The 15,921-nt window shown below is 35.1% G+C and overlaps 2 long non-coding RNA genes across 3 annotated transcripts in view; one reads left to right on the forward strand and one right to left on the reverse strand.

Annotated features, from left to right (window-relative positions):
- Positions 1 to 15,921, reverse strand: part of LOC149692483 (uncharacterized) — a 54,973-nt gene that overhangs the window by 33,047 nt on the left and 6,005 nt on the right. The gene's annotated exons all lie outside the window — the stretch shown is intronic.
- Positions 879 to 15,892, forward strand: LOC149692484 (uncharacterized). Its single transcript, XR_016382694.1, has 2 exons — positions 879 to 1,337; positions 15,697 to 15,892. It is a non-coding gene; the product is annotated as an uncharacterized LOC149692484 (long non-coding RNA).

Below are 15,921 nucleotides of genomic sequence, written 5' to 3' on the forward strand. Positions count from 1 at the left end.
ATCACCAGCACCGTCTGCTTCAGTAGAAACGTTTCAATATTTTTTTACTCTGAAGCAGACGACGCGTCATTTTTAACCCAGATTTGTCAGTTAAAAATGGCACGTTAACCCTTGGCACACGCATCGGGAAATAAAAGTTGACTGGAAGGAGTTGCAAATATGTCTTTAGCTTCATTCGGGGTTGGAAAATGGATAGAAAATACCCTTGCCCTTGTCTCCGAGAAAGAGAGTTAGTCGGCCAGTAAGTGATGGCTAATCTGTCCCCATTATTGATCAACTCATCGTTGCACCGTGTATAAACCCACACTGCTATAATTTTAAACTCATCTTACACTCCATACTTACGATGAAACATTCCTATAGAGACATCTCATCTATTCCCGACCAAACTAAATGAGTAGAGAGAGACCTCATCAATGAAGAACATTGTACCCACGCCTTCCTACATGCTTGTTAGACCCTTAAAAGGGCGGGGAAGTCTAGCCCCGAACCCTGTTCCTCAAATGCCTAATAACTCTTTCTACCGTTATCTATTAGACACTGTTTACTACCAAGAATTTGGGGGGAAAATATAAGAGACTGTCTAGAAACTTGTCAAGACTTTGCCATGAAGAAAATGATCATATAGAAGCTTGCAATTTAACGCAAAAGAATATTGAATAAATCCCTGACGTAATGCTTTGTATGTCTACACCACCTTTTGTTGAAGTCTAAAAAACATTTTTTTCTTCTCCCGATGCGCTCATCAACGATTGCTGACAATCGGCTTTCTTAAACTGAAATTCCCCCGTCATCACTATAGCTCCTTTCTCTCTGATCCAAAATATCCAACTCTCAAAAAGGGGGAGAATAAATACACTGGCATGAAGGAAAGAAAGTAACGAGAAAAAAAATGTAGTTGAAAACACCAGGGAAATTTTGGCTATATAAGATCCAGGCCTATCCCAAACACCATATAGTTTCCTTTTCACTTTCTTATTATTATACTCGTGGACCAGACGCCATCAGGGGCCGTCTCCACATTTCCATCTTAAAAGTACGCAATCAGAAAACAGGGGAGGATTTAAAAGCGGGAGAAGGCAGTTAAACATACGAATGAGTAACATAAGCCAGGATTTCATCTCTTATACGTAGATCCTCCTTGGGCAAAAGAAACATTTGGGTATATGGCGTCTGTCCCCTTTGACTCTGGCACTTCATTCTGTTTCTTTTTAGTTTAGAAGAGTTATAGAAGGGAAGAAAAGAATAAGAGAGAGACTAAGGAGGAGCGAAGATGGGATGGAGAGAGAGAAAAGATGGAGAAGAGGAAGAAGAAGACGAAGGAGAAACTGCGCGAGGTAATTACAAGGCGACTTTTCTGATAACTTTCGTGTTTTGTCAGTTTCTCGAGCCATCAATCATGTCTAGTCTTACACCAACGACAACGGCCGAGGCTTCGCTAACACCAAGGCCTAGCTAGCTTTTGCAGATCTTACCAGAGAGTGCATGACTCCAGAAGGAAGGAGGAGAAATACCGTATATATATAAGACTCCTTTTTTATATTACCAAACTTTTTTGTTAAGGCTTAGTGAAAAGTTTCGTTTCAGAGAAAAGAGAAGGAAGCAACGTACGTCACTCTATGTTCGGTATATATAAAAAAAGAAAGATTAACTTTGGGATTGAAAAAGAATGAGCTAAGCCTATGGGACTGGGAGAAGAACTTGGCGAGAATTTTACGTTTCAGTCATTAGGGATATATTTTCTCCCCGGTTCAACTTAGTTCCTGCATCCAAGATAAATTGAAAGTGAAATAAGATTTGAATTTTTAACGTTGGAATTTTATGGTAGAGAGTGAGCTTGTTGTACAATATAGAATATAGAAACAGATGAATTACTCCAAAGTAATTTCCAAAATAAATTCTATATCTATAAAAGTCTCAAGTTCCTGATAAACAACGTCTAGTTAAGGCTATACCCGACAACGTCGACTTATTCAATTTGATATAATTACTTCTAATTGAACTTGAATTACACCTACTTAATTAGCGAGTGCTTCTGATGAGAGTACATGCACCTTTATAGGTAGATAATGATCCCACTCCTAAGTCAATAATTTAAGACTGTTCAGGCAGGTAAAATGGAAAAACCCCTCCGTATATATAAGATAATCAATATTACACAATTTAACCGAACGAAGTCGGTCGTGGCTTTCGTTCTCACATAAATTTCATTGGAAAGCAAGTAGCCTAGTAGCGAGTAGCAAAAGTGACGGGAATTTATTGATACGTAAAAATCTCAAACTATAAACTAAAAAGAAAAGAAGAAGAAGAAAAAAAATGCGGAGATCATTTTTTAACACGTCGTAAAAACTCAATGGAGAAACTATTATTAAAACACGGATCGGCGGTTCGTTGCCTTAAGTCTAAACACAAGACAAGAAAAAAACCGCACGAAGATAGCCTAACCAACCTCTTCCAGCTCCCACAATCCCCCTCTGACATTTTCTTGCCGCCAAGCCACGACCACGACTGGCCACAGGTAATAACAAGTCGGCTAGAGTCATAATAAGTACTGTACCCTCACCCATCTTCAAAAAATGAAGTTCTGGCTTTCTTCAGGGGGAAAAATGAAAGAAAAACCGAGAATTTCTCTCTCTCTCTCTCGGCTAAAATTGACACTTAGTGATGTGGGCGGGTAATCCAGTAAGTTTTTTGGAACTATAGTGACGTCAATAAAGCTCCTCCCACGTTTCTAAGAATCATCGCTGCACCTCAAGAATAAAACTCTGCCATCCATTTCTTTTGGCATGCCTGCGATATGCGTCGAAATGATCTATTCAAATCTACTACACTATCCGTAATTTCGTAACCTACGCCAAACTTGGTTCGAAAGCGAAGTCCTTTAAAAGTCAAAAGAAGGAAGATGGAATATCTTGAAGAATAAGAGAAGTTTTCGAAGCTGGGGGCGCTTTTCTCCAAGTTTTCTAGAGAGAGAGAGAGAGCCGATGTATACGCAGCGGGATAGATCTTCACCTTCGAGAAGTACATACTAGATAGACCCTACAAGGGTCGTCAGCTAAAATAGCACACACACACATACACTATATAAGGGCTATCCATCCCAGGAACGTGGTATACTCATGGAGGACCTCCCGGGGCATACCAGTTACCAGGCCAACTCGCCAAGGCTTAAGAAAAAGAAGTTAGACACTGACTACAACTAGAACCCGTAGACAGATCTTTAAAAAAACATCACAGGCATATTCAGTGGGCGTGTTGAAGTCCATTTTTTTAGTTATTTCTTAAAATAAAAAAATAAAAGCGCTATAGCTAGGCCTAACTTGAAGTATCTTCCTACAGGTATAGCAGACAACTTTCCCGACAATATTGAGGGGTTTCCTAGGAAATATATAGAGTGCGCACTCTAGGGTGCCGAAAAACAATGTTTTTCCCGCGCGAGACATTGTAGCTTGGGCGGAAAATATTATTTTCCTAATTTCTTTTGATCCTTTGCCGACAAGAAACTAAAATTTTCCTAAATACATTATATTCAAAGAGTCTAGTATACTCGAGTATACTTTAGAAAAACAATAGGAATGTTTTTGAATATCGCTGACCGATAATCGATCCAAAATTATCGTTAATGGTGTATAGTCGACTTAAATTAAACTCGGATTATTTATTAAACTAGATAATATTTCCTACTTGAATTCATGAATATATTATTATTTCAAAATAAAATTTGAACTCTTCTATAACAATTCAAGCCTTAAGGGCCTAAATATCCGCGGATTGTATATAAAACATTGAACGTACAGTACCTTCTAATATCCTGCAAACGATTATGAATGAAAATTTAGTAAAATATAAAAAATTACAACACCGTAACTATAAACTAAATTCCTTTAACTTCATAAAAGGCGTGGCTTGAAACACCTTTCCCTCTATTAATAAGCAATGACGTATGCTACGTCATATACAGTTCTATTAAACGTTAAGTCCGCCTTGCATTGATCAACGCGTTACAATAATGTTAGCGTTAAATTACCCATTCGCGGATTTCATTCTGGATAAAACCCATAATTTGGTATTAAATCGTGACTCTATAACTTCGATCCTTATCATTTTCTGTCGAACTTAATAGGCGATACATGATTTGAAATAGACCACGAAGGTCTACTGCCTACCATTAAAAAAATTTATATCGAAAAGACGGGACGGCGTTTATTCAATTATATCATGAATAATCAAGAAATTAAACTGCTAAAATCAAAATTAATGAAGAGGGAATTAAGTTATTTAAAAAAAATCAGGAATGAATAAACACTGTCGCCTAGGGTGTGACGTCACAACAGCTTTCCAATGAACATCTCCATCCTCTAGACATTCATTCCTACTTCTTTTAAACAAATTAATTCCTGATTTAAGTAATTCCAATCAGTTGAATTAATATTATTGAGTAAACTGAATAAATTATTGATATGAAAGGTAAGGTAAGGTATTAAAGAAAGAAAACCCAACTTGGTTCGAGGTTATACACGTGTTGTTAGGCAAGTGCAAATCTTCCAAAATCGCTTCTGACAAGGAAATCAGAACAGAATATATTTTTCATCCTTCGAACCCTCCAGGGCTCGATTTCCCAAAAAACAAACCGCATCTCCAACAGAAAGATTAAGAAAAATTCTTAAGTTTCTTTTTTTTTCTTAAAATTTTTATACTTATCCTACTAGATAAATTTTTAAGTTTTACGCACGAAAGGAATTGTGGGACTATTTAGGTTCACGCACAGCACAGACAAGATTATAAAATCAAGGCACGATTATTATGTACATACCCTTTGGCCGAATATTTGGATGGACATTCAAAAAAAAATTTTAAAATATATCGGAGTTATATTTTGCAAAATCTCTATGGAAAACTGGTTTGTTTTAAATTTGCTGCCAATTCACGAGGCGACGTTTTTGATTTTTGAAAAGAAAAAAAAAATTAAAAAATGTTTATTGACAAGGATTTATTGATAGTGCATGTTGAGATTTTTAAGTAGCAGGTTTTGTTTTTATTGAAAGTTAAAAGGTTTTAAGTTAAGGCTGCTAAAACAACGGACACTAACATTTAAATTGAGATATTGGATAAGCCTAAAGTTATTTAGCCTAATGTTTAAATTTAGGCTTAGCATTTGCACGAAGCTATGCTTTCATTCCTTCATAAACTTATCTGTTAATATTTAAAGACGATTTAAATAGCTTTGTAAGTAGCCAGCCAATAGGCCCATGCATTATCTAGTTTATCGTCTGCTTCAAAAAGGTCACATCAGGGAGTCTAAAGATGGTGACCCTCCATTTAAAAACAACACCCATATAGCGTAGCATAAGGGCGACAACTTCGGTATAGCGGTGGCCGTATCAGTTACATTTACTGGTTACACGAAGCGTAAACACCGCGAGATAAGATATAAATACGTCACACGAGGGGTGACCATGGACCATTTTGAAAATAACGCGGGTTTGTTAAAGACCTCACATCCATTTCCGAGGTGCGCACCCCCAGCGTCGCGTCATCACGTCCGACTACTGATCCAAAAAGGCGATTATTTCGCACGACGTGGGAAAAACTGGTATGGGTCCCCCAAAATTTTTAGAATGCACCCATCATGATCATGTCTCACGTTTCCCGCTCAGTCTTTCTAAAACTAAAATCAGCCATAGGAAACTAAATCATAACCCGTGGGGTTGAACCGAGATCTTTATCCTGTAATACTTAATGACGGGACGCGTATGTAACTATACGAGGGTCAAAGGATCAAACAAATTTTAAAGGGTTCGAGTTACATAGATCTTCGATCAATATTTTGATTATTTTCTAGAAGAAATTTATTCCGCGAAATTAGGCAGTTTAAGAAATTCACGTCACGAGAGCGTTCAAGTTTGGCGCGAGAGAAAAGTGTTCGCAAGTTTTTATTTATTTATTTATTTATTTATTTATTTATTTTGGAATTAGGCTTTTAAGGGTCCTACAAGGCTTTCGTATATTTTCTTAAACTATCTATTGCGCCCAATGGATTCTGGGTAGAGACATTCCAAAAAATGAAGTCTCAAGTTCAGGGCGGTAAAATAATTATTTCGAAATGAATCCGATTAAAACTATTAAGTTTCTAGGTAAAATGGAGCGCGCGCGCGCGCCAGACTGTCTTCTTAAATTTTGAGGAAATTGGAAATAAGGTGTTTTTTTTTTTCGTTGTTCTTGGTGGCAACCACCTACCTACGTGTTTTCTAGTACATTTCCTTAAACGACCGCGGAATAATTACGGCGAATTACACTTAACTATTCACGGTTACGCCTTGCCAATATGGTTTCCTATTGTAAGACGAAAATTTGAAACGACTTCGTAGAAAATGTACACTTATTTATAGAGTAAAGCTAAAAATAATTGTAAACACTAAAGTTCCTAGGATGGTGCATGGGATTCAAACAGAAAACATACAAGCATATTTTCCTCATAAGGGAGGTATACCGTCTGCGGTGGTTTGATATTTGATGGAAACCCCTATAATTTAGTCCGGGAAATCTACGAGAGCGGCATTTAATAAGTGGCTTGAGGATTGACCTCTCGCTTTGAGGGCTACCACGATACACGAGTGTGAAGTGTACCCCTCTCCCCACTTCCCCCCTTGGCCACGAAGACCTCAAAGACCCTCGAAAAATTACCTTCAAATTCTACAGATTAATATCAAAATCATAAGGAAAAATATAAGCCGTTTAATCATTTTATATATATATTTTTTTTTAATAATTGGAGGTTACTGAATATTGATGACGATAATGGTGTTTAATTCATTTTCTATCGCGTGCTAATTGTTCGGGACTTTTATTGCCAACAATAATTATTTGTTATTAAATGAATGTCAAGATGTCTATCGGAGATACGGATATTAATCGTATGATCAATTTCCAGTTAATAGCCGTGTTTATCATAATTACGCAAAGTGATAATCCTTTAATCACACCGATCGATAATTTACAATTTTTTCCTTTACAATATTATAAATATTTAAATGATTTTGTGGTTTTTAATGACGTAGTTTATTTGAATTTAAGTGAGAAAGAAATTGTCAGAAAAACAATTTTGAATCGATTTATATTGAAATCATTAATCAATCTTAAATAAAAAACATTTTCGTTAATTTTATTTAACTTTTCAAATCTTCAAAACCTCACGTCATGTGATCCTTTTTTTTTAAAAAAATTTAATAATTTGAAAATGTTTCAAAATAGGCTTAGAAACGTTTTCAAATTAGACCAAATAATGTTCAATTCACACATCCAGAATTAATCCTAATCGAAAATAGCACCTTCATCTTTCATTATTCAACGTCATTATTAGCTTTTAGTATTAACTCAAGTACTAAACTCTAAACAACGCGAAAGTATCAAATAAAACATAAATAATAAAAATTAAAAATCAGCCTGGCACACGTATCGCGCAGCCAGTTTTAAGTTGGTAAAACATCAGGTACGTCAAAAGATTTAATAAAAGCTATAGTTGACAATAGGATTGACGCTAAGCCAAAAACGTCACCCGCGTTAAATAACGAGGGATTAAATCATGGTGGTGGTTCGTTTACCGGCAACGTCCTCTGACGCCAGAACATTATATACCCTTATACCGAAGAGATTAACATCTCTCTTTATATATACGACATCGCGTATACACGTTGCATTTGACAACGGGGAAAATGACTGCTACAAAAATGAATGGGATTTAAACAAGTAACATTACGATTTGGTATTCTTATGTCTACGTGTGGTATATAGCGTAGCACTATGACCTTATAGAATTTAATAAAATTTCGGATTAGAGAATGCAGTATATCCTGCAGTTAGAATAGGAAGGCGCCTGGTCCCAAAGCCAAGGTAAGAGATAGGAGGGTGTGACGTCACGAGAAAGTTTGTAGTAGCAGAGCTATGGTTTCGTGTATCGGATCTGCACACAAACAAACACACCCACAAAGAAACTAACAAACATACCAAAGGCAACTCAAAACTCAGTTTCAAAAATCTAGGCGTTACGAAAATAAAAAAAAAATAAATATAACCGCAAAGAGTGTTTTGAAGTTTTAATTTAAAACACTTGAAACACGCAACTGCATACCACGAATCTACCTGTTTAGCCAAAATATTTAGAAAACAAGTTTTATATAAAGACAAAACAGAGTTTAAATTAACTAGCACTGTTAAATCGCTTCTCATTTACGCGTGAATAGTACTTAGTTACTCGAGTACTTATTCTCTTAACTAATTTCATTGTTTTATGACTATCTACAGTTGACATTTTATTATATTTCAAAAATTGCCGATAAAGAGCTTGGTAAGCTTTATTTTATCATATTATTATAACTATATAGGTTATGAGAAAAGCTAGGTAAAAGGTGGGTTCAAATTAACAAGCGGTATACCTGGCACCACCACTGACCTAAATAAACTCACGTATAAAGATTTCTTTTCACTGGAAGTAAATACGCATACGTTAACCACCAAGTAAACAGCTTGAAAAAAAAAATAACCTAGCACCACGTTTTGACCTTGGTGAATAGTTTTACAAGTTACAACAGAACTATAAGAAAGCTATAGGCTAGAGACTTCCATAATGCGGGCTTTACAAAATTAAATAACACTGGGCTATTCTAGTAAAATTGTTGGTTTTAGTTAAATAGACGGTTTAAAGGACTTTAAAACTGTAACTGTACATCGTTTAATAAAAAAAAAGTATACCTGTGCATGTTGCGAAACTTTCAACGACAAACCCACCCTTTTAGAAAGTCTGTTTTGCTTTACATGCCTGTCTATATAGTTAAAAGTTTAGTAGTTGCGTTACCACAACGCTCGGAAAACCCAGACCTGACTCAACAATATAACAGTAGCGAGTTTTGATACACAGTTCAAACTGAGAATATTAAGCAGTTTAAGAAATTAACCGAAAACGTCTCGCGCTTTTGATGTAAGACCTGACAAAGTCTAGCACGAGACATATCACAAGCCCACGTGTTTTTTACATTTCATTTCAAATAAGCCTTAACTCGTATACAAGTTTCATAATTGCCAATTTTATTTAAACAGAAAAAATCTGAAGGCATTTCTGATGCCAGTTTCTTAAACTCTCTATTATCGCCCAAAAACCAAACTTAACCAGATCGAGCGCGTGATTCAAAAAAATATTATAGGGGAAATCGTGGATGAATTCAAGCCACGTACGTAGATGGATACCCGGTTAATCCGCCGCTTGTTATTACGCAATCTTGAACCAGGAGGAGTGTGTGAGAGTTGAGAGAGAGAAAGAGAGAAGGGCCCTTTTCCGATAGGGGATAACGTAAGAGAGAAAAACCTTTTGGCCGTTGCCGCCGCACCTCGATCGTGACAACGGCATTCTATTGTTTTTAGGACCGCAGCTAGCTAGCTAGTATACCTGGAGATTCGAAAACTTCTCATCTAGCGGCCCTCAGCCGGCTGCTGTTGTACAGCGGTCCGTGAATCTATACCTAAATCCCCCAGGAATATCGTATCGATCATTAATGTCTTTCTTTTAAACGTATCAAATATTTACATTACCTAATATCAAAATTATTAATTACGTATTACGTATTTTAATTCATAATCTATCTGTTATGGTAATAAGGTTCCTTAAGTATATGTTTTTCATTCAATATTCGTGGATAGATATTAATAAATTCTTGTTGGGTACCTTTTGATATATAGAACCCAGAGGATTAAAAAAAGGTTGGCAGCAACCACTTCGCGAGCGATCACGCGAGCTAACGTCAATCACGGAGAGCGCGAGAGTGTATGTACGTACCACCACGCGCTCGCGAACGCGGGAAACTTTTTAAACAACATGTGCTCCAGCGAGAGCAGCGAGTGAACAGAACAAGCGATCCGCTAAAAAATATCCAGCAATACCGCGTGGAAAAATACAGAGTCGTAAGTTAATGTCTGCTTCCGGTCGCGGCGGTGTTTGCAACCATTTTATCGCAACTGCCATTTCATAAAGTTTTAACCAAACTATATACGAGGAGCTTTCGCGGTTTAAAACGAAAATTCATTCATTCACTCGTACGTAAGTATTTTTATGTTTTGGTATTTTTTCCCAGCGTTCCTTTAGTTCTATATTCTAAATTTAAGAATAGTAAGTTTATCATGATTGTATCGCGAATGCCATCATAGGATGACACGTGTTTAGATTATAAAAATAAGCGGAAACATCATTAGTTATTTAAATACATCATTAACTCTTGATTAAGTACAGAGTTCAAAGATAAAATCAGAGACAATTCATGAAAATAAGTTGAGAATCTCAAATAATATGTTAAAATGAAGGTTTACCACCCAATTTTAGAACATTTTAACGGTTTTTAAAACACCATGTACCAATTACGAATGCGAAACATTAACAACATGACGCGGTTAAAGATTGTTTCTGCATTTAAAAACACGAGCTGCTAGTTTCAATTCAAGTTTTTCAAATACATGGATCCAAGAACAGTTTGTTTCTCTGGTCTCTCTCTCCCTCCTCCTTCCTCGGACTGTTTTCCTCTTTTGGCTGCCACAAAGCTAACCGGGGGTCGAACGTAAGTCACGACTCGAACATTCACGACTTTTTGCAATGGGAGAATTTGGGAGAGGAAGAAGAAGAGGTAGGTAGGATAGGGAGAAAGAGAGAGAAATATCGTGCGAGAGACTTTTGGGGGGAAATGATTGTTTCTCTCTGGCTTACATAATGATTAATGTCTAATTTATGAATCTCGAAAAGAGGCCACAAGGGCTTCACTTTCTCGCGAGAAGAGATACGACTCTTAGATGAAGAATAGACCAAATGTACTCCATAAGGACATGTACGGGAAACTCTATAGTTTTCATTGAACTCGGAAAACACTAAGAACAAGGCTTAAACTCGAAACTTGTTTTAGTTTTGATATGTAAAAGAAAATTACTCGGGACTCTTTAAGAGTGATTCAAAATGACTTCCGGTGCACATAGATGGACGTGACTTAAAGCTTCTCCTTAGGGTAGATTATTTGTCTACTGCCAGAGAAAGAACAGAAGGGTATACGAAACGAAAAGAAAGATGGGTTCGCCGAAAATAAAAAAATAAAAAAACTGGTTAACAGGCCGGAGTTGTTAGTTGAAAGTCTTTGGCGCATGTTATTCGCGGGTATGTTTTTTGGGGTTCAACTGAAGATGGTTTCAACACAAAGGGGTATACAGCTATTCTCTTCACTTAAATCTCATCCTTCATCGAGTAAAATTTCCAAGCAAATCGTTACTTGAAAGCAAAATTGATCGGAAAGGATCGCGTATACTTAACATTGAGATTGGTAAGATATAGAATACCCAACTTCAAAGTCGGTAAATATAACTAGGAGGTAATGAATGGGGCATATGTTTGTTTATTTATTTTAATTGCGTACAGGTAAAATGTATGTTTTTAATTTCGTAATCTATGAATATCCTGGTAAACATATGAAAATGGTAAACAAATTTATGTTTACAATCATAGAGCTAGTACCGAGTGTGGGTATGTTTATGGTTAAATTTTATGATGGTACGCTAAAACAAACAGGTTTTAATTTTTAGTCATGTGCAATAGGTTGTTTACATATATCAGGGTTAACCTATAGGTCATAGAAAACCTGGAAGATTTAGGGAATTTAAAAAGGGACCTTCAAAAATCAGATTATTAAATCTGGAATTGGTATTTAATTCCTCGTATACTTAATTTCAGTTTGAAATAGTCATGCACTTGTATTAAAAGAGTGCCAACAAAATCTAGCCTGGGTCCTTTCCCATTTACTCAAATAACGGTAAAGTCGCTCACAACAAAGGACAAAAACCCCTCAAAAACTGGAGTATGATACAGGTATACCGTCAAAATTCAAAACATTACAGATAGCAATCGGTATGCACGGGGAGAGGTAGGTAGCGCATGTATGTCTTGAACCCTATACTTAACGAAAGTTATCTTGAAGAGAGAGAAGCCGCTCGACCGTTTATAAGGGGGTATATCCATATAGAGAATGCAGCACTCTCCCTATTGTTACACAGTAGCAACACCCATACGGTCTACCTGTCGAATAAAACATTTTTTATATTCAATTGTCAAAGAGTTAAAAAGCTTGCTGGCTTCGAGAGCAGAACGGTAAACGGGGCGGTACAGGAATGTATGTTTCTCTTGAAAATTATCGCGGGGAAAAGAGAGAAGCCCTGATAGACGTCAGACGAAATAAATACTAGAGAATGGATTTTAGAATACCCCGTAATTACCATGTCTGACCTTTAAACTCTATACTTATAGCGATAGAAAATTCCAAATGTAGCCTAGCTAGGGGAAAACAATTTTTTACGAAAGTTTTTTTTTTAAATTTCTATTGTTGAAATTATTTTTTTTTTAAATAAAATATTTTTTTTCCAAAGATTGAAAAAATAAAAAATTAAATTAAAAATAATTAATTTCTCTTAAATAGATCCTCTTATTAACTAATGAATATGAGCACTATATCTATTAGATGAAGCCCTGTTGTATTCCCAGCCACGTAGTATTACGTACAACATTAATTTAGAGCGCCAAATTTAAAACAATAATATATTTTAATTTTGTATACTCTTTGCATAAAACGTACCAGACTTTTTCTACTTAAACTTTGTCTTAATACGAATTATATTTCTGGTTCAATTTTCGTAGATTTTTAAAGTGAGCCATGGAAATTTGCATAATTTGGAACACTAAATTAAATTTATTCATCATGTATATAGTTCCCGCTAAAGACAAACGTAAATTAATACCTTACAGGTATTTCAAAAATTAAGACGTACGTTTGTAACAAAGTTTAATACTAAATAACTCAATTCATATTTAAACACGTATCATGGAAATCATAGAGAGAGGGAGACATCGCTTAGGATTTATTGCTATATATACCATATAAATTGCTCTTAAATATTTGATGACTTTTGTGGGAAAATATTGAGAGAGAAACCTGGCTTGGAATGAATTGGGTTTTGAAGTCGAGTCTTAAAATATTTAATATCCATAACGGAGAGAAGAAGAACTGAATAATTCTTCCCTCCCAAAAATATATATTTAAATTAATTCCACCTCTTCGTGTTTTGTAAACTAATATTCATGAAAAATAATACGTGTACCTGATGCGGGGACCCTCCTTGGGGTTTGACCAAGTCGTTATACGTTAAATAATAACTAGAATAATTTTACATAATTTGGGATATTACGGCCCAGAAAAAGGAAAAGGATCGAGAGAAGGATATACCAACACCGATTTAAAAGCTATAATTATGAAACCAATTTACATTTTTGTCTAAAGAGAAGATGAAAACGGTATATGGGAATAAGAATAACGTAAAATTTGAGTTACAAGTTTAGCTATTTTGTGTAAAATTAGGCTTAGATATTTTGTATTAAATTTTAGTTTCATTTAGGCTTAGGTATTTTGTATAAAATTTAGTTCGAATTAGGCTTAGGTATTTTGTATAAAATTTAGTTTGAATTAGACTTAAGTATTCAATGGAAAATTTACTTTGAATCAGGCTTAGGTATTTTGTATAAAATTTAGTTTGAATTAGACTTAAGTATTCAATGGAAAATTTACTTTGAATCAGGCTTAAGTATTCAATGGAAAATTTACTTTGAATCAGGCTTAAGTATTCAATGGAAAATTTACTTTGAATCAGGCTTAAGTATTCAATGGAAAATTTACTTTGAATCAGGCTTAAGTATTCAATGGAAAATTTACTTTGAATCAGGCTTAAGTATTCTATGGAAAATTTACTTTGAATCAGCCTTAAGTATTTTATGGAAAATTTACTTTGAATCAGGCTTAAGTATTCTATGGAAAATTTACTTTGAATCAGGCTTAAGTATTCTATGGAAAATTTACTTTGAATCAGGCTTAAGTATTCTATGGAAAATTTACTTTGAATCAGGCTTAAGTATTCTATGGAAAATTTACTTTGAATCAGGCTTAAGTATTCTATGGAAAATTTACTTTGAATCAGGCTTAAGTATTCTATGGAAAATTTACTTTGAATCAGGCTTAAGTATTCAATGGAAAATTTACTTTGAATCAGGCTTAAGTATTCTATGGAAAATTTACTTTGAATCAGCCTTAAGTATTTTATGGAAAATTTACTTTGAATCAGGCTTAAGTATTCTATGGAAAATTTACTTTGAATCAGGCTTAAGTATTCTATGGAAAATTTACTTTGAATCAGGCTTAAGTATTCTATGGAAAATTTACTTTGAATCAGGCTTAAGTATTCTATGGAAAATTTACTTTGAATCAGGCTTAAGTATTCTATGGAAAATTTACTTTGAATTAGGTTTATACAAAATTTTCTGTGCAAAATGTTTTGTAAACATTTAGGCTTAACAATTTTTATTTTGAGACCATGAATTAAATCAATGTAGGTATATATTAAACCTTTTTTATCTTTCCTTTAATAACCCCTAAAGTTTTAAAATTTCCTGGCTAAATTAGATATTATCACTCTGCGGTCATTAAAAAACCGTAAAAACAACGTATACACACACTGCAGTGTAAGAGTACAATAGTTACAAACACTGTATACAGAGGAAGGAGGTGTGTTAATCCAAAGCATCACCTGTCTATAATCCCACGCCAAGGTGAAATTTACACGAGGGAGATTTTTCGTTATATACAAGTGACCAATACGTAATTCCAAGAATTATTTTAGACTCAAAGACGAGAATGATCATCATAACGTTAGATATATAACATTCTACACAGTAAAGTGTTAGGTTTAGGCAAAAAGAGCTTATTCTCTCTAGAAACCTCGAGAATACTTTCAATATCGGGGAAAACTTTGACGGCACTTTTTTATACTTGACTGTTTTGAACATTTAGAGAGTCCAGAGGTCAAAAATGTCACTGCCCTGTCATACAACTATTATACTTTTGAGTATTCCCCCCATGGAGAAATAATTAAGGGATATGTAGATTTGTAAAATAGCGATGGAAATTATGTTACAATTTCGACTCCGGTCTTCACGAAGACTCCTTGCATCGTGTCTTGTCTCTTGTCTCTTACACACTCCCCCGCGTGACATGTCGCGGTTGGAAGGAGGTTTGGTCGCGGTGCCAGAAAAAAAACGACAGAGTGGAAAATTAATATTAACGCCTTATGTATAGCCCGACACGAAAATATAATAGACTCTTCTCTGATTTCGTATTTTCTTTTTTTCCGTCTCGTTTTCCCCCCTCATGCATATCGCGCTTGACATTTACACCGATAGTTGCCGATACGCATTGACATCGGTTGAAATTCGATACGAATTCCATATTGATTATAGGACAATTTTTTTAGAGATACAGAGTGAGAGTGTTTCACTTACATCACTACAAATATTTTGTTATTAACAGAACAATTTTAAAGAATATCTGAAAATACTACGTTGGTTTAGTTATAAGTCTTAAAGGCTGGTTCACACGATGTGATTTTTGATAAAAAGTAAATAAATTCACTGTAGATTTTAGTTAGAAACTGGCAAATATTTGGTAGTTTTATTAGTATTTTATTTATTTATTTTTTTTTTTTGGAAGTTTTTTTATCGCTTAGAAATAGATAGACGCGATACTTTAAAGAATTGTTTGACAGTGAAATACTATAAAATTTCTTGTATTCTTATTTCAGATTGATTAATCCTAAACTAGGAGTACCACTATACGATACAACCGGATGTTTTGAATTAAACTATCAAGGGAAAATCGCAGAAAAATATTATTGCGCTGAGAGTAAACCGAACAAAGTCGCCTACAGGTATATATACGAAACTAGTTGACCAAAGGAGGCGTTAGACCGACCCGTTGTTTTCAACAAGCCATTCCATCTCCCGCCACCCCCGAAAAAAACAAAGGT

The sequence above is a fragment of the Phalangium opilio genome, unplaced genomic scaffold (assembly GCF_054372755.1).
Source record: "Phalangium opilio isolate 3A_F unplaced genomic scaffold, DU_Popi_V2 ptg000024l_1, whole genome shotgun sequence".
In the NCBI taxonomy this organism is placed as follows: Eukaryota; Metazoa; Arthropoda; class Arachnida; order Opiliones; family Phalangiidae; genus Phalangium; species Phalangium opilio.